We start from the raw sequence: 27,804 nt of genomic DNA, 5'->3' as shown, positions 1-27,804 counted from the left end.
ATACGATATCAATGGTTGTTCTGAAGTCTACTGGATATTGTACACAAAGTACACATCTATGAATCCTACAGATGTAAAACAAACATCTTCTTGTCCCCATTCTCATTCAAGTTAGATAACAAATGCTCTGAAAATCCACTTTGGCCAGCAAGTGTTCTTTCAGAAGATACAACAGAAGGAATAATTACAGATGATATTGTTAAGGAATCATGGTGGTAACATATATATGATTCTCCACTAGTCTTTCTAACAAAAAGTTACCACAAGGAAATTGTACGAAAAACTACTTCCAACACATCCATCTCAATAAATGTGTTCAATAATTTTATTTCTGATTCCAAAAGGAAGCATTGGCATTCTAATGCAATCTCTGCCTTGAGTGCCTTATGACTTTGCCTTGGCCAGGCTGGATGTGGATGCTCTCATTCTTCACTTGGTCCTTGACAATAAATCTGTTTTTCTCATTGGAGAAAGCATAAAACTCTACCCATAATCATATCTGTGGAATACATGTCCTACTTTGGATCCTAGGTGAACAAGCCAGCTCTATCAGCAACACTTATCATGAATATTTAAATGGTGATTATTATAGTAGAGTACAAGGGGAGAAAAAAGCTACTATATGTCTGGAAAGAAAGAACAACCCCTGGTAAGAGTAAGGGCGTGATCTGTTTATTAGAATGGTGGAATCATTTTCAAATTAACAATATAGAGACACAGGCAGAAGGGATACTGGAGAAATCCACTTAAAAAAATGTGAAGCACAGTTTGGAGTCTGATTCTCATGAAGTTGAATGCAGGCTCAAGACTAGTCTATGAGGAAGGATGATTTGATGCTAAAACCAATAATGCAGGCATATAATCCCTTAAGCCTTTCTGTTCTAGGAAATGTGTAACATTTGAGGTAGAAACTCTAAATCAGCAGTTCTCAACTGGAAGTCCAGTTGTCCTCCAGAAACATTTAGCAATCTCTGCAGATGTGTTGTTGTTGTTGTTGTTGTTGTTGTTGTTGTTGTCATAACTAGGGGGTGTGCTACTGCACCTAATGGGTAGACCCCATAAATGCTACTAAACGTCCTACAATGCACAGGGCAGCCCCTCACAACAAAGAATTATCTGGCCCAAAAAGTCAATTATCACTGAGATCGAGGAACTCTCTTTTAAATAACGGCCAAGTGGCCCCACTTGTAAGAAGATTGAAAAGTGGATGGGGGATTTATCACTCCTATGTATTCAGGGCTATACTTATTTATGTTTCAGTCCTCAGATTAATCATGGAGAAACAACCTTGTATTTATGTGGGGTCTTAGTCATTATTTGAAATGTTCTCTCTTTCCTCTTATCTGAGGACTGATACACTTTTTGGTCATATCACTGCTCTTTCCCTACAAAATTTTCCTTATTTTATAGCCTGCCTCCTGCTTCCAACACAGCTCCACCTTCGTCTCTTCTTATCTAACTTCACACTTTGTGAAGTAAATGACCTTGATCCAGACACCCTTGTACTGTGTTCTTGCTGTATCCCAAGATATGGTGTGACAATTGCAAACATGTACCTCATTATACAGCTGGGATATTTCACAAAATATTGTTGGGATAACATATCAATACTTAACAAAGAACTAATGTGAACTAATACACACTGAAACATATATTTCTCCCCCTCCCACTTCGGAGTGTAAGACCATTTGTTAATTATAGTTTTCATTTGTCAGAGAACAAAAATACCCTGCCACAGATGCCCACCAGCCTTGGAGAACTGCCAAAGGCTGCAAGTTCTATAGCCACTTTCCTGGAAACACAAAGGACAATGTGTTTATTTAATTATGTTGTGCTAGAAGCTCACAATATTTAGCTGCTTCCAACTTATCTGCATAATAATGATTGCATGGAACCAGTTTAGTGATAAAAGCACTTTCATACAGGAGGTATTGTTCTTTCCTCTTGAATCATATATCTCCTTATCCATATACATGCTTTAAATTCAGCACATGTTTAGATAATCCTCTTTGTGACAGTTTCTGCAGCATCTCTGAACAGAAATAAAAATAAAGAGAGAGCCTGGAACATTTTGTTTCTTTTAGTATATAAAGAATTGAAAATGCAAAGCACTGAAAATTTAAGGATTTAGAACTCCTGGTAAGTATAAAATCTTTTCCAACCACACTATTTCAAATTTTAGAGGGAAATAGTAATGTAATAATAAATTAGTCTGTAGCATGTGGAGTAGCTTTAGAAAACAAGTTTGTTTATTTGTTTTTCTACAATATGCCACTGAAAGTACCTCTTCCTGATGAACTGTCCTCATTTTTTTTTATAGCACAATGTTAGGTTACTTATTGCTCTTTCAAAATGGGCCAGCTCTTATCATATATTTTCTGCATATTTTATTATGAATGATAAAATTTGTTTATGTGAGTAAAGTTAAAAAGCCCACATTTTTCATGATGAACTAGTTTTTGGGTAGAGGCATGATTCTCTTTTCCTTAAAAAATACTAAATTTCATTGCTTACTTAAATTATATATCTGCTGAGCTCTAAATCTGTATTATTATCTTTTGACATAAGGCACTGCATCAGTTAGCACATGTATATATAAGAAATACTACAGGAGAGAATATTTGATCTGTCCATGGATAAGCTCCCCAAATTCCCACATATCAAAGTAACTAGGGCAATCTTCCTAATAAGGTGGGGATACATGGGGGATGTCTCTATCTAGAAACATCTTTAAGCTACCATCTGCAACAAAACAAAACAAAACAAAACCATAATTAATTTGTTCTCAAAATCCCTACTGGAATTTTTATATGACTTCAAGATTGCAAAATACTCTGGTTTGATTTGGCATAAATACTTTCTTTCTTTTCTTCATTTATTCCATTTTTAAGGTAAATAACTAGTCATGGTAAAAGTAGTACAATGGGAAAATCTGGATCCCAATAGTTGGAATTTCTTAAAAAAAGGCAAAATACACATGCAAAGGTTGTAAGATGGTATGAGATGTCCCAGCACTGGTGCTGATGATTGTAAATAAACTACATTTCCATGAAAAAATATTCAACTTGCCCCAAAATGCTTGCAAACACAGAAGTCAGTATCACATGGGGAGATCAGAAAATCTCACATAACATTTATGCAGATGTTCTATATTCTATGTCAGCACACTCTAGGCAGGAAGTTCTGGAGAACAGATTGTAGTTGATTCAAAAATGGTCCTTTCTAAAGAGGAAACATAATTTATTTTATTCCACAAAAGACGTTCCTAGATATACCCTTCTTCTGACCAAGAAAAGATAGTTCTCAAATTTAGGAGGAATTTACCTTTTAACATCCAAAGAGCTATGACAGCAAACCATCTGTTTACTTTAAGTGGTTGGTATCAGTGATTCTGAAACATGACTATGACACTATCTTTAAATTCCTTCTATAAGACAGGCAAGCTGTATTTCTATTATTTTGAGCATCAAATCTATATAGCATAGCAATAAATATACTTAAAAACTGTAGATTAATACTCAAAATGATGTAGGGAATAACATAAGCTAAAGTTAATATGCACACAAAAAAAATGGCAGCAAAATCAATAATGCTCCCTTACAAGGAAGGATTTGGTGTATGTCTTGGGTTCAGTGTGATTTAGCCCAATCTTTGAGGTACAGACCATGAAATTTACCAGGTGGTGAACACGCAAGGAATGCTTCATTCCACAGTGATAGCATTCCTATTCTATATAGACTGGACCAGAAAAGTTGGCAGATAAAATTCCACATCATTTGTAATAAGGCTTTAAATAAAAATAATGTGTGTATCATTTGGGGATGGAAGAAGAACAAGGAATTCCTGTAATTAAAATAATTTCCGTTAAATTTTCTGCTTAACCATGATTTACTGCATGTGGCATCTTTCTCTCAAAGCACAAAATATTCCTTAACACTACTAAAACAGTAATTAGAGTGTATGGAAGAAGTATCTCATCATGTGATTTTGACATTGACAAGTTGTGGTTTGTCTCTCACAAATAACATGGCAAGGAGAAGTATTGTGCAATTCTTGGTTATGAAGAGATATATGTCTTAATCCAATTCAACTCTACAAATATTTTTAAACATGTTCCGATTATCCTTTCTTTCACGGTGTACAAGCTTCTTACGGGCTGTCTAAAGAATGAGGAGAACCAGGTCCCATAAGAAGGCTGGGACAAAGAAAAGGGCATCTGACAATGTCTTGGAGGATAAGCAAAGCTTCCTGGAGTGATTAAGCAGGTAGGGGAAAGAGCAGGTCGAAGACAGGTGGGCCAGGCACAATGAGCACATGGAAAGGTCTTGATGTGAAAGAAAATAACAGACTTGCAGGAATTCCATAGGCTGAGGTGAATTTACAGACTGTTTTTGTTGTTTATTTCTAGACTTTAAAATACCATCCTTAAATATAATTTCTTTTAGTTGAGGTATCCACGCAGTTTCAATGATTAGCTCTAACTACAAAAATCTTGTTGCAAACACAGTGGTCAGAAATTTTTATTCAGATTTCCAAAGCAACACTTGCAAATCCTTATTGTAAATGGTCCCAAAAGAGGCATGCATAAGCTTTCCCATGCATTCCACATAGTAGGTAGGGGAAGTAGGTTATATTTGTATACTTAATAACATCCACCCAGTTGTAAGGTTATCAATATTCTACATCTAAGTAAACAAGCTGCCCGTCAGTTCTGAGATGTAGAACTGTCATATTAATCCTACTGCTTCTGTGGATTGAAAGAAAGAAGTTATGACTTCTTTTTACATTCCACATTTTACAAGTGGAATTGCAAATTTTTCTGGCAGTAAGATGGTCTAGGAAAAAGAATTAGTGATTCAAAGTATCATATTTTCCATTACCTCATGGTTCATTAGCAGTACAGTATATATGAAGACCATGATTTCCAACTTTATAACATTCCTAACCAAAACATAGGGAGTACTAAAATACAGCTTTCAACTCCTCTATTTACTGTTACTTTTATTAAAATAAGATTGGCATGCAATAATACCTAGAAAATCCTCATATCAATTGTACCAAGATGGTGACCAATGCTTTATCTAACAACATCAACTCCCTGCAAAGATCCTTAAATACCTGACTCTCCATCACATTGACAGTACTCAGAAATGCACACATCATGATCTATGGTCACCTCCAACTTCACTTCTTGCTTGGCTTCCATCCTATGCTTTAACCATATTGAATTATTTCATTTTTTGCATTACAAGCCAGCGAAGGTTCTCACCTCCCATTTGTGCACTTGCTACTTTGTGTGCTTAAGCTCTTACACCACTTCATCTGATTAATGCATTCTTAACTGGCACAGCTTTCCACAGATGTCACCACTTCCAAGAATCCTTCCCTAGCCCTCCCAATCTGGATTAGGTGCCTCTTAAAATTGTTTCCTATGCACCTTATTCTTCATTAAAACTTTCGTCACATTGTATTTGCTCATATGTTTGCACTTCCAATAAAATAGAAGCCACATATTGGAGGTACCTCTGTATTTCAAATGCCTAATACTATTTCTAGTCATTAATAGTTGAATAAATAAGTAAAACCATGCAGATGGATATTGTTTCTTCCTCCCATTAAATGGGCATTTTGAGGTTGGCTTAGGAATGCTGGGCTATTTTTCCTCTGTCTTCATATTGAGTTTTTATTCATTTAATTCATGTGTTAGAGAGAATTGATTTTCTTGCCTGACTTCTTAACTCAGCAGTACAGTTCTGACAATGCTGGAGCCTAGTGTTTTGTTTATTTGTTTTTCTGTGCTCTGAATGGATTTCAGTGGTTTGTTCTATTATATTTACTACTATAATCTGAATTTCAGTGAGAATTTTGAAGTGTCACAAGCTCTGTTGTGTGTGTGTTGCTTGTGAGGGGAGAAAGCCCAAGGTTAGTGGGCTTAATATCCATTCTTTAGTTTTTTTTACTGGACTAGCTTATGTGCATTATCATAGATATGTCTTTCTTTACAACATCTGAAATTATTATAAAATGATCCCATAATTCCAAGGAGATTTAGTTCCACATTTGGCATCTTGAAATGAGAAAGCAAAACTACCAAGTATCTGTTATTCTGAATAATCTAAAACTGTCTTTAATAACAAAGTCTTACTTTTATATAGCATTTAAAAATGTCTTATTTTCATAAAAACAATACGTAACAATTATTATCTCTACCTTCCAATGATATGATAGAGTCAAAAACATATTAAGATAATTTTTTAGAGATCAAATTGATATTGATAGGACACATTTCTCCTGAGTCTCAGCCCTGGTCTCTATTCAACCGAACAATAAGATAGAATAAATAATTCGTATTTACTCAATTAATAATTTCAATGATCATTTCACAGATTGTCTATTCAAAGAAAACTTTGATTTTTAAAATGTCTCTACATTGATTCAGTTAGTCCTTTTCCTGAGTGATTCAGGTTATCCTGAGAAACACTGGTGTGATAATAGAAAGACACAAGCAGACATAATTAAGGGACTTATATTTTTTTTTAAAGAAAAGTATACAGAAATCTAGATGATTAAATAAGGAGATGATGCAGCATATTACCACCTGAAAGTACAAATTTCTCAGTCCTCCCAAAGTTTCCTAAGAAAACACAAAGCCTTTGAAAAAAAAGTAGACTTTTTGCTGGATGTGAAGAAGCCCAGCTCTGCCACTGCCAAAGCGTTTTATGTTCTGCTCCCGAGTCCTCTCCACCTTACTACATCTGTCCTGGGCATTGGCTATGTGTTTGCTTATCACTAGATGTAACTGGAACAAAACTAATCACTATTATTTTTCCTGAATAAGTGAAACAAAGGTCAGTTCCTAAGGGAGAACATCCCCTAAAGTGTTTTTTAATGGGTTTCAAAAGGATATCTAGCATCCCTGGCTCCTACCCAATAAATTCTATTGCTATCTTTTGCTCACTGTGCAACCAAAAATGCCTTCCGACATTTACAAATGCCCTAGTTTAGACCCATGGAATGGGGAGCCTGAGAATTCTTCCCACATCAGATGTTTTCAGAAAAAAAAAAAAAAAACAGAAAAAAACTTCTGCTTTCATGTCTTCAAGTTTTACTGGAAAAATGCTATAGTATTTCCTGTAATTCTCTTGGTCCATTTTCCCTTCTGCAAAATCACCTAAGATACAATTGCATAGAAGATGAATGTATATTTATTACATATCATATATATTATATATACATTATTATTTCATGATAACAATGAACAGTGTCTGATAGATAACAGACAAATGGAATGGGATAGAACTATTTCCTATGATTTGAAGTTAAAAGGATACGCACCTACTACCTTTTCCACCTATCAGTAAATTCAGATACACTTTAGAGAGGGATCTATTCTCTATAAGAAATATACAATGGAATATTACTCAGCTATCAGAAAGAACGAGTTCTCAACACTTGCTGCAACATGGACGGCACTGGAGGAGATAATGCTAAGTGAAATAAGTCAAGCAGAGAAAGACAATTATCATATGATTTCTCTCATCTATGGAACATAAGAACTAGGAAGATCGGTAGGGGAAGAAAGGGATAAAGAAAGGAGGGGTAATCAGGAGGGGGAATGAAACATGAGAGACTATGGACTATGAGAAACAAACTGAGGGCTTCAGAGGGGAGAGGGGTGGGGGATGGGATAGACTGGTGATGGGTAGTAAGGAGGGCACGTTTTGCATGGTGCACTGGGTGTTATACGCAACTAATGAATCCTCAAACTTTACATCAGAAACCAGGGATGTACTGTATGGTGACTAACATAATAAAAAAAAAAAAACATTAAAATACAAAAAAAAAAAAAAGGACTCTTTTCTCAACAGGAAGTAACTTTACACTTCTGAACAACCATAACTGTAAAGTTGTTAGAAATGTTTTCCTTACATGAGTCATTATCTGCTTACCTATAAACCAATGGGTTTAATTTTGATATCCAAGTGACACAGGATATAAATAATATAGTGCATATTTTCCAGGAAAATCCTTCAAATTTTTAAGACAATATTTTACACATTTAACATTCTTGGTCCTATCATTCTACATACAGCGTAATTTCCAAATATCCCTTGATTCTGATCCCTTTAGTCCAGACACATTACAGGCAGTTAAAATGTCTCTTAATACGCAGACTCTCAAACTGAATGCAATAGGCCAAACTACGGGAGTAAAACAGAATATTACACGGATGTTAACCCCCATGTTCTGGATAGTATCAAAGATTCTACAGATAACATTTGCAATAGCTTCTGTTGTTTTTGGCAACTACAACTGACTATCGACTGAGTTATCAACTGTTTTAAAATGTATACATTTTTAACACAATCAATATCTCAAAATCTATATAAATTCATATGCTACTTTTAGTTCCTAATTCTGACTACACATTCAATATTTTGGCTATCCTAAACTTTCTCTTCCATAGATACAGTAAACTTAACTTTCATGACAGTTACATAATCACTTTTACCTGTAAAACTGTGATAACATTTGTCTGCTTTTAATAAAATTTAATAAATTATACATGTAATAGGTTACATTCCACATTTAAATTTCAGCAGTGCCTACCCAGAAGACCCATAATAGCTATCAGTTCACTTTTCTCTCCCCACCTCATTTTCACCTCTGCAACATTTATTGAATAATTCAAGATGAAACTCTGTAAGATACCATCGATAACTGCCCTCTAGATTCACTATGATCTATTAATAATATACTTGGGAATGGTGATTAATTAACTCTTAATATGCCAATCTGTAATTCATTTGGTCTGCAGTATCCCATAATATTTTAAATATATTGTTTAATGCCTTACAGAAATTCAGATATATTATGTCTAAACTGTTCACCCCTTCTATCACTTTAATAATGAAAAGCAACAACCACGAAGTATATTAGATGGCAAGATATGTTCTTACTAAATTAATTCAGATCCTTAAATGATTAACAAACTATTTATCAAGTTTTAAATTTCAAACTTAAGAAAAACAGAAATGTTTAACATATAACACAGTTTAACAATACATAATGTAATTGGCATGCATTACGGGAATAACTAATTTCCCCCTAGATTTCATTCTGACCTTTCTTTTTATAATAGAAACTAAGTCCTATTCTCAGAGCTTTAGCAGTACACATATAGCTGCCCAACTAAAGATCATATTTGATAATCTCCTTGTACTGCATGTGGACAAGGACTTAGTCTTTGCAAGTAGAATATGAGTAAAAGTGATATGTACAGGGGTGCCTAGGGAGTCCAGTGGGTTAAGCATCTGACTCTTGGTTTCAGCTCAGGTCGTGAACTCGGGGTTGAGAGACTGAGCTCCGAGCTGGGCTCCACACTCAGTGTGGAATCTGCTTGACATTCTCTCTCCTTCTCCCTCTGCCCCTCACACTTGTGCTCTCTCTGTCTTTCTCTCTCTCTCTCTCTCTCTCTAATAAATAAATCTTTTAAAATGGTGATATGTACAATGTCCTCTTAGTTTCCCTAAAAGAAAATTGCCTGCTTTCTATTGCTTATTTGCCTTCTCCTATGCTAGAGATGGAAGCACTGCTGATGTGCCAGTTCCAACAATCCAATTTAGGCAAACACCCATTTGAATGGTAGAGCTTAAAACATAAGAAAGCCAGATTATCTCTTGATCTTGTTTGTGAAGCAGAACTGCCTACCTCTATACTACCATGTAGTACAGTGAAAATAAGCTTCATACTGTTTTTTTAGCTTCTGTATTCAGGATCCATGTGCCACATAAAAATTAGCTTATATCCTAATTTTTACCCCTAAAAACCCAATGCTAAGTTGTTAATTATTAACTTTTACTATATTTGCTTCATATTTTTAACAAAATAAATATTATAGATACTACTCAATTATTCTTCTCCCAATCATCATATTTTCCTCTCTCCTTCTCCAGAGGTAATGACCATTCTCAAGAGTAGTAGGAAAGATTACTGATTGTTTTCAATCAGAATTGCTATTGAATCAGCAAAGAAGCTATGACAAAGGTGCACTAGAAACAGCTATAAGTGAGTAAATAAACATAGCTTCTCACTGACTGTCTAATTGTTTATGGAGGTGCATCGGTAGCTTGGTGAGAAATACAGTGTGCGCAGAATAGGATATTTGCCACACTGTTGGATTCCAGAGTGTTTTATACCATTAGGCTTTAGAAGGGAAATGTAAGTCACTGAGGTCTGACATATTTAAAAATATTTATTTATTTATCTGTTGTTTATCTATCTTTTGCTGTATAACACTGATACTCTCTTGTTATTACATTAACAGACTTTAAGAAAATCGGGACCTGATCTGTTCAAGCTTTATGCTTTTCCTATATTCAATGTTATTTTTAAATCAGATGCTCAGTCTTCATAAACCAGATACTGAGCTCAGGGATAAAGAATTGTTGAAGTATAGGCATCCAGTTACACTGTACTGTCACTCTGTAAATATTTGTTAAATTACATTGAACGCATATTAGACTATAATCCAGTCAAAACTAGCAAAAATAAGATATAAATTCCAAAAAGAGTAACATTTTATTATGGACTTTTTGCTGTGATTTAGAGCACTCTGCCTTTTAGTGTATATAAAAATTCATACAGTAATGGAAAATTTGTGCCACATAATAAATGACATCATATAAAACTGGCTTGATACCACCACAAATTAGATATTTCCAAATGAAACAACTATATTTATGTCAACAAAATTAAACATTAACTGCCAATACCAAAATATTCCATCATTTACCTGGTAATGTTACACACTGAGTTTTATATCTTTACTACCTTTACCTTTACCACAGAGTCAATACCACTACATATAGACGTATAGTTTTTATTTTCTCCCAGTCCCAAAAGTTGGTAATAAATGTTGATAAAATGTTGGTGATAAAAGTTTAAGGAACAAGAAATGCTTTTTGCAGAAGAGTAAAATATTAGCTTCCACAATTCTCAGACACAACGCGTTAGTGACCAGAGCTTGATCTTTACCTTACAACCAAAAAATCTTTTGACTACATTACCCAAAAATTAACCCCAGTAATTTTGTGTTGGCTTGGGATTCCCTTGAAAAAAGAGCCTGAAGTAAGGGTTCACATACAAAGTGTTTCTTTGGGAAAACAATCAAATATAGAGGAGTGGAAAGACTGAATAGCAAAAACAGGCAAAGAGGAAGAGCCAGTTTAAGAGTCCTTTATTGAGTTGGTTTTCATTGTGGACAACTATGGCTCAATTCCACTGGAGGGCTTCTATATATCTCTGTAGTGTGTGTCCCAGCATTATCTGCCTATTATACTGAAAAGGAGAATATTTTTTGCCTTTCCTTTCCCTCTGACATATCTTTAACTAAAAGCTAAAGATTTTCTATTTTATTTTATAAATAATATATTATTATTATATATGACACTATAACTTTTCTAGATAATTACTTAGTCCATATTCCAGATGACGAAATAAGACTCAAAAACATTAAATAAATTCCCCAAATTTATCCAGTAGTAAGTGGCGAGGCCAGGATGAAAGATAATTTCCAATCAGGAAAAAGATGGTATAATAAAGTCAGCATAATACACAAGAGTTTAATGGAGGGATTATCTATAAAGATACCATGTAGGCAAACTACTTGGGATAGTGCAGTGCCCTAGTGATAGGATGGAGGGAGAGATAGTTCTATCCCTATATCTGAAGGCATACAGGAAAGAAACTATTACCAGAAACTGGAAGGAGGGCACTGCAAGAAGACCACACTGATGGGAGCTTTGGCTTTTGGCAGTAGAACACAGTCAACCCAAGACTGCAAGGACAAGACAGGGTGAAAAAACAATCTAAAAGAAGCTAAAGAGCAGGAGGAATATGACAGTGCATGACACTTCAGCCCCTTGTTGCAGGCTAAAGCAAGGTGGAAATGAACACAGAATGGATCTGAATAGACCAGGAAACAAACAGAAGACCTCTAGTACAAGAAGACCATCAGATTCCAAAGCCATATATTTAATCACTATGCTATTAAGTTCTTTTTAAAGAGACATTATATGATATAAATATTTGTTCAGAAAGTTTGATCTGCAAGCTAACGTATAAAAAACACAGGTGGAGTTGATGCTGGAAGTAGGGAAATGAGGTTGATTTGCAATGATCAAGGAGAAAGTATTGAGGACCTTCAACTGTTGATGCAGAGTGTATGTACTGATCACAATTATGCTGTAGAGGTAGAATCAATAGCACTTAACAACTAAATCGCAAATACAAATACAAGACAGAGTGAAAAGGTCATGTTATAAGCGTGAGTGTCTTACACAAAAGGACACTATTGAAAGAGATAAAATAGAAAGAGGAGTAGGTTTAAGAAGGAACATGGTTATTTAATTTGGGGACAGACTGTACTTGAATGTACAGACTGTACATTCTAATGGAATATACTAGTGAAAATATCTAGCAAGTTGTTGGAAATGCAGCAATATATTTCTGGGAAGAGGTTACAATTTAGAATACAGATAAGGGAAGTCATCTGCAAAGAAGTAATAATTATAGTCCTGAGTTAGGATAAGAAAAAACAAAACATATAGGGAGAAGTGCCTTCTATAGTATGTAAAATTAAGGCGAAAAGTTAAATTCACTTGAAAGACATAACAAATTTAACACTGTATTTAATAACCTAAGTTCAAAATATATAAAGCAAAAAACTAACCAAACTTAAAGTATAAATTTAGAAATTTACCTTGAGAGAGACACATTTTAACCTATTTTAGCAATTAATAGATTAATCAATCAACTAATCTGTAAATTTACAGATGATTAGAATGATACAGTTTAACAAGTTAATCTAATGAATATATAGAAAAATACTGTAGTCAAAACTCTTCTATGGATTCTTTTCAAGAACAGCTGGAAGAAAAAAAAAAACAAAACTGAATATGCGTGCTTTCTGTATTAGTCAAAGAAACTGACTTCAGAGAAACAAAACCAATAGGATACATACAGATATATATATAAGAAGAGATTTATTACAGAAATGTGCTTGCATGGTTGTTGTCTGCAGGCTGGAGAACCAGAAAAGCCAATATATAATTCAGTCCAAGTACAAAGGACTGAGAACCATGGGGCTACTGTTTTAAGTCCCAGAGTCCAAAGGCTCTAGAACCAGGGTCTTCAATGACCAATGGCAAGAAAAGAGCAATGTTCTGCAAATGTGTCCTTTCACCTTTTTCTTCCATCAGTGCCCTCAGTGGATTGGATGATGCCCACCACATTGGTAAGGACGTATCTCTTTACTTAGTCTATGGAATCAAACGCTAGTATCTTCCAGAAAAACATTCACAAACATATCCAGAAATATTGTTTTACCAGCTATCTAAGGATCCCTTAGCCCATCAGGTTAATGCATGAAATTAACTACCATACTTTCCTAGCATTATATTTTTTAAAAATTTATTTCCATCAGTTAAATTGGACAGTGTAAGGAATAAGATTTTAAAACCTTGAGAAGACACAATGTGACAATATCTTTAAGTGTTTCGGCAGGGAAATTTTTTTTTTAAATGTCAGAAGTACAAACTAGATTAGATTAAACTGGAATTGGAATTATTTAATTGTATATATCAAGAACATATCAAGAAAATGAAAAGATAGCTCAATAAGATATCTGTCACACTTACTCTGACAAAGAATTAACATACAAAATATGTATTTAAAAATTCCTATCTGCCAATTACAAAAAGATCAATAATACATAAGAAACACATAAAAGGCACACATATGCAGATTATAAGAAAAAATATAGAGAACGACACTCAAAACCATCATTGAACAGAGAATATAACTACTACGAGACACCATTCACATCTACCAGATTAGCAAAAATTAAGAGTATGACAATACATTTGTTGGCATACATTATGATTTATACATATAATTATATTATATATTATCATTATAATCATCATATATTATATAGACATACAATTATAACATATATAATATATTATGACAAAATTATATATAATAGTTAATTGTACTTCCTTAATTTATTTTTTAAAAATTATTTTATTTGAGAGAGAGAGAGAACATGAGCAGGGGAGGGAGTGGGAGGGGCAGAGCCTGACACAGGGCTTGATCCTGGGACTCCAGGATCATGACCCAAGCTGAAGGCAGACACTTAACTGACTGAGCCACCCAGGCACCCCCACTTCCTTACTTTAGAACCTGAAACTTACATAAAATGCTTCCTTTCACATACTTGGTATGGAAGGAAAAATCAATAATGCAATAATGAAAATAAACTACAAATAAAGCTGTTTACAAATTAAAAAAGAGAGAGAGGTGTTTATAAGAATCTTAAGGATATCCTCGGGTAAACTTAAAAGAAGGGATGATCTCAATGAGATTTGTAGGTATAGGTTTTGTCTAATAAACTGAATCCCACTAACATTCACAGGAAGACCACAGAATTTTAAAGATAATATCATGAGGGGAAAATACCAGTTTGGTCTGGATTGGACAGATACCATTAAATGAAGAGAAATCTTTTTTCCCTCAACTTTTGTGAAGAGAGAGCAGACTGAGGAAACTACTCAGCTCCAACACATAGGTTTTCTCCTGAAAAGGAAGGAAGACTTAGAGGGCAAAATAGCCTGGAAGTCAGAGCCAAGAATAATGAGAAGGTATGTAATGGTTATGCTTCCTGCACCATTATATGTTAAGTTTGTCCCACCGTTGTATTTGAGTGGTATAGAATAGACAATTTGTCTCGTTAGTTCCCACATCTTCAGATAAAAAGGAATTAACTGAAAAGCGTGATCAAGGAACCACACCTGAAGTTCCTTATTTCCACATACACTTGATTTAGATAATGAGATCCTAGACCCCAAACATAAGGCTGTAATGGTTTGAAAATCTGGAGAGCCTTGAGAGAGAGGGTGAGTGCATTTTTCATGTGGCAGAGATGTGTACTGTTATAGTCAGAGGAAGGTCCAAGGAAGCACACTGTATTTTTCAAAAATGGTCTGAGGAATGTATCTGATCCCTCATCTGGTTTACTGATTTGAGCACCTTTTCACGTACTTGTTGGCCATTTGTAGGTCTTCTTTGAAAAAATGTCTATTCAGTTCCTCTACCCTTTCTTAACTGGAATGTTTAGTTTTTTTGCTATTGAGTTGTAGGAGTTTTATATAATTTGGATATTAATCCCTTATCAGATAAATGATTTGAAAATATTTTCTCACATTCCTTAGGATGCCTTTTCATTTTTTTTAAAGATTTTATTTATTTATTTGACAGAAAGAGACAGCCAGCGAGAGAGGGAACACAAGCAGGGGGAGTGGGAGAGGAAGAAGCAGGCTCCTAGCAGAGGAGCCTGATGTGGGGCTCGATCCCAGAATGCTGGGATCACGCCCTGAGCCGAAGGCAGACGCTTAACGACTACGCCACCCAGGTGCCCCAGGATGCCTTTTCATTTTGTTAATGGTTTCCTTTGCTGTGCAGAAGCTTTTTAATTTGATATAGTCTCATTTGTTATTTTTACTTCTGTTGCCTTTGTTATTCATGTCATATCCAAAAAATCATAAAGAATGATGTCAAGGAGCTTATCACCTATGTTTTCTTCTAGGGTTTTTTTTTTTCTTCTGGATTTTTAAGGTTTCAGGTCCTACATGCAAGTCTTTAATTCACTTTGCATTGATTTTTGTGTATAGTATAATAACACCACTTATTGAAGAGACTGTCCTTTCTCGTTGTATAGTTTTGACCCATTTGTCCTAAACTAACTAAACAAACATGAGTGGGCTTATTTCTGGACTCTATTCAGTTTCATTGATCTATGTATCTGTTTTTATGTCAATACCATACTGTTTTGATTACTATAGTTTTGTAATATATTTTGAAATCAGAAAGTGTGAGCCTTCCACCTCCATTCTTCTTTATCAAGATTGATTTGGCTATCTGGGGTCTTTTGTGGTTCTATACAAATCTTAGGTTTTTGTTTGTTTGTTGTTGTTGTTGTTTTCATTTCCCTGAAAAATGCCTTTGGAATTTTGACAGAGATAGCACTGGATCTGTAGATTGCTTTGGGTTGTATGGATATTTCAACAATATTTATTCCAATCCATGAGCATGGGATATCTTTCTATTTATTTGTGTCTTCTTCAATTTCTTTCATCAATGTCTTATAGTTTTCAGTGTACAGATCTTTTATCTTGGTCTTACTGACAACACAAACAATTAACACATTTTATGTTATATGAATTATATACTGTTTACTTACAATAAAGTAAGCTAGAGAAAAAACAATGTTAAGAAAACCATAAGGAAAATACATTTACAGTACTGTACTGTATTGGAAAAAATCCACATACACGTGAACACATGTAGTTTAAATGTATATTGTTCAAGGGCCAACTATAATGAGAACCAAGTAAATTAAAATTCCAGAAAGTGGAAAACTTGTTAGAAGTAGCCTGATACTCAGCAACTTTTTTTTTTTTTTTTTTTTTTTTTTGGTATTTCTGTTTTTATTTTAATTTCTCCCCATCTTGGATGGAAGACGGGCTGGGGCCCGGGGGACTCATCTATGATTTTAATGCAGACTGAAAATCAAAGTCTGACCATGCCAAGGGCAGCTTCAGGGGAAGAAACATCCAGAAAAGCTTTTAACAGTTTCCAGAGCCTTGAGTGAATTGGAGACTTGGAAAGACTAGAACACAATGAGATCTCCCCTCAAGCTGAGTTCAGAATTTTGGCTGAAAGCTTTTGCAAGGCAGAATGAAATGTCCCCCAGTCACAGGGTCCTGAGGAAATGGTTGCCAGAGGAAGAGAGCCTGAAACAAAGCAGGCAAAAGATGAAAGCCCTAAAGGGGTGCTGGACTGACGCTGAGTCCCAACAGCTTCTTAGCACACACAGTGTGTTCCAATTCTGTGTGCAGTTTGAGGGTAAGAATCCAAAGTCGGTCCTGTCAGGTGACTGATGGGGGCAGGGAAAGCAGCAATCATTTTAGCATTCAGAAGCTGTAGGGATAAAATTGACAACTTCAAGAACCTCAAACACATGGTCAGTTTTCACTTCAAAACATTGTCCAAATTATGAAGCCCTATGGAATGGGAAGCTAAAAAGCTAATTAAAAAGCTCTGAAGGTCAGTACTTAACATATCGAGCTGAGCAGAGAAAAATCTGTCAAGTTCCTAAATCAAAATACAAGGGCAACTCAGATACATAATCAGTTTCATTCAAACTGTCTTCCCAGCTATCTCTCAGCCTAATTCTTGAAGGGACTGAGGTGACCAGAACATTACTCTGCTTGCCCAAAACATGAAAGAAATAATCCTTTCTCTTAGAAGATAATAACTTCTGCAGTTTCCAGTATTATTTTATAAACACCCTTTATTACAAAATAAAAATTACAGACGTAAATAGTTAAGGTTATTTGAGCAATAATCAAGTATCATACTTAATGGAGAAATTTTAACACTTTTACCTTTGAGATTGGGAATGAGAAAAAGAAGCCTTCTATTCAAAGTTGTAATGGGAAGTAATAGCCAGCTCAATAAAGCAAATAAAAAAATTATAAGAATTATGAAGAAATAAAAGTGCCCAAGAAATCTATGGATAAATTTTTAAAAATACATGTTGTAAGATTGCAAAATACAAGCTCAATATGCAAAAACATTTTAATTACTGTATGCCAGCAATAAACAAATAGAAAATGAAATTTTAAATTATATCCTGAAAAATATTAATTATCAGAAATAAATAATGCATGATGTAACAGACCTCAACACTCGAAAATAAAAAACATTACTAAGAGAAATTAAACAAATGCCTGAATAAACGGAAAGATGTGCTCTGTTCATGAATTATAATAAGTAGTAATGTTAAAATTAAAATATATACAAAATAATAGATTAAATGAACATTGCATAAAATTTTCATGCATTATTTTTTGCAAAATAAAAAAACTGATTTTCTAAATCCACAAGAAATACAAATGGTCAAGTATATATACGGCATTCCTGAAGAAGGTAAAGGAATGTATCCTCTCTCAATTCTGTTGTGGAGGTTGTAAGTCTGAAATCAAGGGGTCAGCAGGGCCATGCTCCCATGCTCCAGAAAAGAACCGTACCTTGAGCTATCACCTTTTGGTAGGTCCTAGCATTGCTTAGCTTGTTCACACATCACCTCACTGTCTACTGTTATCTTCACCTTGTCTTCCCCTGCATGTCTGTGTCCTCTCTTCTTCTTTTAAGGACATCGGTTATTAGATTAGAGCCTGCCCTAAATCCATGATGATTTCATATTTAGATCCTTTACTAATGATATCTTCAAAGACCCTATTTCCAAATAAGGTCACATTCCGAGCTTTCAGATGGACATGAAATTTGAGGGAACACTATTTAAGTCACTACACTTAAATTTGTTCTAGGTGCTATAACAAATAATAGATGAAAAGCCTTACCCTATTTTTTTTATTATCTTATAAAACTGTTTATTGGGCTGAAAGTCTCAACCCATTAGTATGTCAAGAAACAAAAAAAAAAAATTAATGAAATAGAAAAGAATAGCAAATAAGTTATAAGACACATAGTAAAGATAAATATTGTTCAGCAAAATTATGTTTCTGGATTCATATGTATATGTGTGTGGCCTGGAAGTAAATATATTTCTTAGAGTAAGTTGTTCCTTAAAAGACTTTAAGGTAATTAAACTAAAACAGAGCTTCCTAACCATCTCTAAGTTGGCCCAAGCTCTTTTTCAAAGTACACGTCTAAACCTCACTTACATTTGTAGATGGTTTCTGGGTTTGTTTTGTTTTGTTTTACTTTTTTTTTTCTTCACTCCCTCTACTCATTTCTTCCCCCATCTCTGCCAACCACCAATCTGTTCCCTATATCTATGGCTTTGTTTATTTATCTTTTCTTTTTTTTAATATTCCACATGTAAGAGAGCATACCATATTTGTCTTCTTCTGTCTGATTTCATTTAACATAATATCCTTGTCACATTCTTTATGACTGAATAGTATTCCATTACACACACACACACACACACACACACACACACACACCCCACAATCCTTTACCCATTCATTCATCAATGGACACTTACATTGTTTCCTTATCTTGGTTGTTATAAATAATGTTGCAATGAACATGTGGGTGCATATATCTTTTCAAGTTAGTGTTTTCATTTTCTTTGAATTAATACCCAGAAATGGAATTGCTGGATTATATGGTATCTCTATTTTTAATTTTTGAGGAACCTCCATACTATTTTGTATAGTGGCTGCACCAATTTACATTCCCACCAACAGTGTACATAGGTTCCCTTTTCTCCATATCCTTGTCAACACTTGTTATTTCTTGTCTTTTTGGCAATAGTCCTGGAGCTTCACCCTAAGGGACAGGCTTCAGGTTTGGTGTACATATAATGGCCTGTGGAGCAACTTAAAAGAATACAGGCCATGGATACCATCTTAGTGCTCTCCCACTGCCTTGCTCCAATTTACCAGTATCTCCCAGAAAAGAGTTTATATACTTATCTGGAGCCCTTTTTTATACCACTGCTGTCCAGGGGACACTGCCAGATTGCCTGACTCTGGTGGCCAGCTATGCTTGTGGTCCCACAGCATACTGTGAGATATACTGGCATACTTTTAAAAGCTGCTGCTTGAGGGTCTGGCTTCCAAACAGCCTCAGTCTGTTGAGTGCTGAGATCCTCCCCTTAGGGACACTGACAGGTCTTGGCACATCCTCAACTACTGGGAGCTATTAAAAATATATTAGGCTGTTTGGAAAAACACAAAAAGTTGAGAGATGACATAGAGCAGAAGCAGGATCGAATAGCAAGTTTCATCTCCCACATGAGGCCACTTCTTCAAGACTGGGAGAGCAGTTGCGTCATCCACTGTATAGAAACCAACAAAGGAGTCAAGCAATATGAAGAAACAGAGGAATATTTCAAATGAAAGAACAAGATAAAACCTCAGAAAAAAATTCATGAAATGGAGATAAGTAATTTAACCTGAAAACAAGTTTAAAGTAATAGTCATAATGATGTTTACTAAACTAGGGAGAAGAATGGATTAACAGTGAGAAGTTCAACATACAGATGGAAAATACAAGAAAGTACTAAATAGAAGTCACAAAGCTGAAGAATGCAATAACCAAACTGAAAAATACACTACAGGGGAAACACCGGATTAGATAAAGCAGAAGAAATGATTGTTCAATTCGAAGACAAGGCAGTGGAACTCACCCAATTAGAGCAGCAGAAAGAAAAGAGAATTAAAGTGAAGATAGCTTAAAGGATTTACAGGACAACATCAAATGGACTAACATCACATTATAGGGCTCCCAGAAGGAGAAAAATGAAGTGTAGGGGCAGAAATCTTATTTATAGAAATAATGGCTGAAAATTTCCCTAACCTGGGGAAGGAAACAGACATTTAGATCCAGGAAGCTCAAAGAAGGACCCAAAAAGGGTCACATTGAGACACAATATAAATAAAATGTCAAAATTAAAAATAAGGAGAGAATATTAAAAGAAGCAAGAAAAAATACTTGTTACATACAAAAGAATCCCCATAAGACTATGCAGATTTTTCAGCAGAAATTTTGCAGGCCGAAAGAGAGTGGTATAATATATTCAGAGTGCTTAAAGGAAAACAAAAACAGAAACAAAAACCCTTCCAACCAAGAATACTTTATCTAGCGAAATTATCATTCAGTATTGAAGGAGAGATAAAGAGTTTTCTGGACCAGCAGAAGCTAAAGAATGTCATCACCACTAAACTGGTCTTATAAGAGATTTTAAAGGGACTTCTTTAAGCTGAAAAGTAAGGGTGTTAAAGAGTAACAAGAAAACATGGGAAAGAATAAATCTCACTGAAAGCTAAATATATAGTGAAGGTAGGTAGTATGGAGGTTAAAAGACAAAACTAGTAAAAATAATCACGATGACAATAAATAGTTAAGGAAATCACAAGATAATAAAATGTAAAATGTGACATCAAAACCAAAATGTTGATAGAGTAAAAAAGCTGACTTTTATAATGGGATCAAACTTAAGTTGTTATCAATTTAAAATAGATGGTTACAGATTATACATAGTCCTCATCAAAAGCACAAGGCAAAAACCTATAGTAAATACGTAAAGAGAAAGAGAAAGGAATAAAAGCATTTAAAAATAAAAGCACTTAAAAACTCATCAAACCCAAAGGTAGAAAGCAAGATAAGAAAGGAACAGAGAGGAATTACAAAAACAGCCAGAAAACAATGGACAAAATGGCAATAAGCACATACCTATCCATAATTACTTTAAATGTAAATAAACTGACTTTTCCAATCAAAAGACACAGAGTGGCTGAACGGATAAAAAGAAAAAGCAAAACAAAAGAAGACCAGCTATATGCTGCTATCTACAAGAGACTCACTTTATTTTATTTTATTTTTTTTTATTATATTATGTTAGTCACCATACAGTACATCCCTGGTTTCTGATGTAAAGTTCGATGATTCATTAGTTGTGTATAACACCCAGTGCACCATGCAATACGTGCCCTCCTTACTACCCATCACCAGCCTATCCCATTCTCCCACCCCCTCCCCTCTGAAGCCCTCAGTTTGTTTCTCAGAGTCCATAGTCTCTCATGCTTCATTCCCCCTTCTGATTACCCCCCCTTTCTTTATCCCTTAGCTGTAAAGACACAGACTAAAAGTGAAGAGATGGAAAAAGATAATCTATGCAAATGGAAACCAAAAGAAAGCTGGAGTAGTGATACTAATATCAGACAAAACTGCCTTTAAAAAAAAGGTTGTAATAATAAAGATGGATGTCATATAATGATGAAGAGGTCATCCAAAAAGAGGATGGATGTGGCATTTATAAATATTTATGCACCTGACGTAGGAGCACCTAAATACGTAAGGCAAATACTAACAGACCTAAAGGGAGAAATAGACAGCAATATAATAACAGTAGGGGCATGTAAAATACCACTTACATCAAATGATAGATCATCTAGTTAGAAAAACAATAAGGAAAACACTGGACTTAAATGACACGTTAGATCAGACATATTTCATGTATATATAGAACATCCCAACCAAAGGCAACAAAACACACATACTTTTCAAGTGCACATGGAACATTTCCCAAGATAGATCATGTGTTAAGCCACAAAACAAGTCTTAATAAATTTAAGAGGACTGAAATTATATCAAGCATTGTTTCCAACCACAATGGTAGGAAACTAGAAATTAATTACATGGGAAAAAAAACTGGAAAGTTCACAAACACGTGGATATTAAACAACATGCTACTAAACAAAGAAATCAAAGAAGAAATAAGAAAAAACCTTGAGACAAATCCAAATGAAAATACACTAAAATCTGTGTGATGTAGCAAAAGCAGTTCTAAGAGGGAAGTTCATAGCAATAAAATGTCTACCTCAACAGTCTCAAATAAATAATCTAACTTTATAGTTCAAGGAACGAGAAAAAGAACAAAGTCCACAGCTATTAGAAGGAAGTAAATAATAAATATTAGAGCAAAAATAAATGAAATGGAAACTGAAAAGACAGTAAAGATGATCAATAAAACTAAGAGCTGGTTCTCTGAAAAGATAAACAAATTTGGCAAGCCTTTAGGTAGATTCGCCAAGAAAAGAAGAGAGAGGACTCAAATAAAGAAAATCAGAAATACACGACAAGTTACAATTGATACCACAGAAATACAAAGGATCTTAACAGACTGTTAGGAACAATAACACACCTTGCTCTTAATTCTGTAAGCACCCAAGAAACAAAGGAGTCTGTTACTTAGATACCATTCCCAGGATTATCTAACCAGGAAAGATAAAATGTACTATAACTACAAGAGGAATATACAGTGGCCAGCTAGGACATGCAAAATTATTAGTTCACTGATCTGAGAGGCTACACTCAAAAGGGTTGTCGGATGAACAGAGCAAGAGTGAAACGAAGCAGTCAATACTCGTTTTGAAGTGCATTTGGGTAAAAGGTAAATGTGGGATAAAACGAGCACAGGCTGTCTGCAGTTGTTTTTTGCTAGGTGTGGCTTGACTTCAGTGGAGTTGCAACATGTTCTTACAGAAGTCAAAGCACTGGCACACAAAACCCATCCTTACTCATAAGGAGCTTGAATTCTCAAAGGAAAATATGTAATCTTCCCAATTCAGGGACCATTTAATACCTCAAAATTCCATGAACCTTTTTAAAATAAAGAAATCTCATCCTCTCTCCAAATTTCTGAATTAGAATGTCCAGAGGGTGAGAACTAGCTATATACACTTCTGAAAAGTTTTACAGATGCCCTAGAAAACTACAAGTTAGAAGAAAAGGTTATTAAGAAAAATGTTGTTCATGTCAGTTCTATCTTTATTAGAGTATTTGCCTTGAGATTCTGTGTCGATTCTACAAATTGAAAATAGTTATGAGAAAGAAATCTATGCTGTTAGGAAAGTCAATTCAAGTAACACTGGTCACTGTGGCTGGGAATATAAAATAAAATCCACCACTGCTGCTCCAGGAGCCCTTAGTCCAGACTTTGCCAAAAGGAAAGGTATAATACCCACCTTTGAGTACTCTCCATTTGCGGTCATATTCTTAGCTTTCTTTCAGATTTATCTACAGGAAGAATATTTTCTCCATAGTTAAATGCCTCAATTTTTCCCATTCTTTGAAACTTCCTGCAATTAGTAACCAAACCCCTTATTTGATTTGGCTTTTTTTTTTTTTTTTTAAGTTTCTGGAGTATGATCAGGATCACCTCCACATGCCATTACTATTTTATGGAAGGTCATTAAGTCTCCTTCTCAGAGATGAAGTGTACCCTCATGTGGGCTCCAGTTTTCTGACTTTAATTATGATGTCTCCTAATGGTTTCCGTTTTCAGATTTGATTATATTAATGTAATCTATTTCAGGCACTAATGATGTTATCTTTGAGAACCACATTTAGATCACATAAGAACTCCCTCAAAAAAAAAGCTTTTTATGTAAATGCCACCCACATTTTCACTTATGATGATCTCTTCCTCATCATCATCTTAAATCCTTAAGGAAACATTTAGCAGAACTTCTCATAGTGAAGACTTCTGTCATGGGCAAACAGTGAAATAGATGCCAACTCTTCCAAAGCCAGTGCTTGTTGATGCTTGCTCCCTGGCTGGCATAAGAACCTTTTGCACAAATGCTAAGAGGTTTCTTGGCTCCACTATGTACTATAATTCACCCTGTTATAGAGGAAAACAGCTGTTTTGTGATCATGGTCTGGACATTTGCCATACTGTCATACTGAGTTAAAATCCCAACTCGCCTCTCAGCACTGCAGTTCAGTCTCTAGGCTATTGGATAATGAATGGAGAGGATCTTTGGACTTTTCTCTTTTAATTCACTGACTTTGATTGTCCTGTCTAACTTAAAGCATGTTTTATTGTTTATCAATAGCCAAATTTTTAACAATACATGACAATAAAAACATCCCTTGAAATTTCATGTTTCCAAATCAAGACGTTCAAAGATAACCACGGTCATTATAAGTAAATCCCCTTGAACACAGTTCCTGGTGACATGTAACTTCACTGGCTCATGGTGACACCTTATTACCAAACCATGTATATCAGTCCAGCGGCTGGTGTCAGCACTTGATTTGTGTGCAATCTGATGTCAACAAATGGCCCTCAGTACCAGTTTTCATATATTTGTAATGTACCAAAATACAGATTGCTGCTGGAGAAACATCATTGAGAATTCTCTTATCACCACAAATATAAAACCTCATAAAATGAAACTGCATTTAAAAATTTTAATCTTAAGGGGTTTTAACACCAAGTACACAAGACAGTTGAGAATTCTGTATAATTATTCTCCAGAATAACGTAAGCATCCTGAAACAATTCACATGGAGTAGTCCACTTGAAATTCAAGTAATACAGCCATATTTTCTTAATAGTGGTATGTACATATAAAAAGGAAAAGAACATAATGAGACACATTGGGAAGAATAAAGATATCACTTGCTTTCATAGAGATGCATCAATTTCCAGATTCCGTTGGATACAATTACTATACCACTGTGAGATTTCAGCAATCTAACCATTGCACCATGGAACAATCCACTAATAACTCACAAAGGATCATTATACTTCATTTAAGGCAGTTAGTGGTTTATCAAAGGACAAAATGTTAACTCCATCTCTAAATGGACTCACAGGGCATGGAGATTCTCAAATCTGTCATTCAGAGGAGGAAGACATGTATATACATATGCATTTCGATCACTGAACATAAGTAATGGCCATTCCATCTAAGGGCACAATTTATGTTCTGATCTTGTTTCTTTAGTACTCAAAGCCTGGGTTTGTTTGTAGATAGATAATATTACCAAGCCTTTGTCAGTAAATCCTGATGGATTTAAGATTATCTAATAATTATTAAAAGAGTGAAATACTTTCCCAAACTCTGTGATTACTTTCAGATATGGACAAGGAAACACTGCACATATGTCTTGCAAACTATAAATCAAAATTTTTCCACAGGAAGTTGAAGTTCAAGTCATAATACTGAAGAGTAGTAACGAAAGAGTGGTTTCTAAGAAATAACAGTCACACAGAACTGACTGGACAAATCACAACCAATCCAGAGCCACAGTGGCTTCCATAGATGCCACAGAGTTGTAGGGACACAAGTATTTCCTTGTGTATGTGCACAACAGCCAATTCCAGGCACACGTTCTAAATCCCATTGCCAGCACTTGGAAAAAAAAAAGATTATTAGTAAAGAGATGTGTATAAATCTGGTATAATGTCACTAAATCTTAAAGAAAGCACAGGATGAGACACAGTTCACTAGCTATAATTTTTTAAACAATTTTCAGAAAATTTACTTTGTTCATATTTATTTTTTGAGGGAAGATTCTTCCTGTATTTGAAAGTCTGCTGCATGTAAATGTAGTAAATATTAAAAGGACAAGTATTTCATGAGAAATATTTATAAAATACTTCAGATTCATTAATAAAACACTTTGGAACAAAACAAGCATTTTGTGTCATGGCAATGTCAGCAGGAATAGATCCACCAATTACGTAAGGTTTTTGTGCCCTGTCCTGAAAACACATCATTCTAAAAGAGGACCTGAAAATGCATGTATGCCTAACATAAAATGTCTACTGCTAAGGCAAAAAAGAAAAAAAAAAAGCACTGTAGTTCTTCAGCTCCCAACATGAGCCAATGTTTGAGAAAAGAAATGTGTTTGCTTTATACAATACTATTCACAACCAAATTATCCCAAAGTGCTTTACAAAGTAATTAGTTGGAGACTACTATGAGAGTATGTAGGCAAACATAGGAGCCATTAAGACACTCAGCAATAGCTCACACACTGCTTTGGACATTAGAACCTGTTTTATTGAGAGTGGAGATGTTAGTTCAATTATAGAGTAATTTAATAGAATAATTGGAATTCCTCTGGGTCTAGTAAGTTTTACAGATCATCAAAAATGATAAGCTAACGCCATATATATTTTTTTTTAATTTCTAAAAATATCCAAGTGTGAATTAAAACATATATTTTCTCCCAGGTAATTTATTTACAAGAAATTATTGCTATGAGGTTAAATTATAACAGAAAAACACTATGTAATTCTCTCCAAAAGATTCTTGATAGATTTGGTAAGGATGTATTATTTCACAAATTCTTTTCTTTACCTTCCCCATTGACAAACACTTCATTTGTTTTCCCCTGAGCTTTGTTTATGTAAGGATTCAACCAGAAATCCTTTTCTCTCTTCTCAACATATTTAATGCTTACCCCTCAAGTCACAGTTTATTTTTTTTTAATTTTTTAAGTCACAGTTCAGATGTAACTTCTTTAATGAAAAATCCCTCAATGGAAACATCCACCTTCCTGGTTTTATATCACATGTTTCTTATATCTCTTACTGGACCTTGGCTCAAGTTATTTTGGATTAGCATTTAGTTTGAGAATAAGACCCATGAGGGCAGCAATAATGTCTGCCACCTCATTTATGCCCAATACATGATCAGACACATGGTTTCCAAAATTTGTGCAGAGAGCAGTTTGGAGGATGTATTGTCAGAAGCTTCTCTAAGAAAGCACTGCACCATGATGCAAAAGTTAAGCAGCCAAGCTTCTGGCTTCTACTCTTTAGCCAGCCTGAAGTTTCTTCCTCATCCACCTATGTCCTAAATTTCTTTGATCCAGGGGCACTCTCTAGACACCATTTCACACATCAACAACCACTTACAGGCAGATATGGTAACATAACTGCTGTCTTCATCTTTTCACCATTTTGAGTGGCAGAGACAGCTAGGATTAGCTGAACGGCTGCCAAGTTCTTACCTTCCTCTGGTCCTCATGTCGCAGTATGGACTGCCCTCAGGTGGCCCCTCTTTCTCTACAGAAGCAATGAAAATATTCAATAGATGAATAATAAAAGGAAGAATAATTAGAGAATAAAAAGGGGAGTTTTATTTCTACTTAAAATGCATCATAAAATGTTAAATTCCTTTTGCTCTAAACCCTATCTCTGTTTCCCACATGGTTGTTGAATGCGCATGGAGGCCCTACTTTGAGTATTTACTCAATAAAGGTCATAAAATAAATGGTTTCTGTTAAACAGTACCATGCTTTGCCAGTTTGGATTTTTCTGTCGCTGTTTTTGTCTTGGGCTTCACTTTGGAAGTCTTTTTGGCCGTAAAATGTTTTTTTTAGTAACAGGTGCAGCATATT

At 34.8% G+C, this 27,804-nt stretch overlaps 1 long non-coding RNA gene across 1 annotated transcript in view; it reads right to left on the bottom strand.

Moving 5' to 3' along the window:
* LOC113266082 (uncharacterized) overlaps nucleotides 1-27,804 on the bottom strand; it is a 634,890-nt gene that overhangs the window by 165,751 nt on the left and 441,335 nt on the right. The window contains exon 9 of the long non-coding RNA XR_008957174.1: nucleotides 27,415-27,469. This is a non-coding gene — a long non-coding RNA (uncharacterized LOC113266082). The remainder of the gene's footprint in view (nucleotides 1-27,414; nucleotides 27,470-27,804) is intronic.

This window comes from Ursus arctos, unplaced genomic scaffold (genome assembly GCF_023065955.2).
Source record: "Ursus arctos isolate Adak ecotype North America unplaced genomic scaffold, UrsArc2.0 scaffold_37, whole genome shotgun sequence".
Classification (NCBI taxonomy): Eukaryota; Metazoa; Chordata; class Mammalia; order Carnivora; family Ursidae; genus Ursus; species Ursus arctos.
This window is presented reverse-complemented; position numbering and strand designations above follow the sequence as displayed.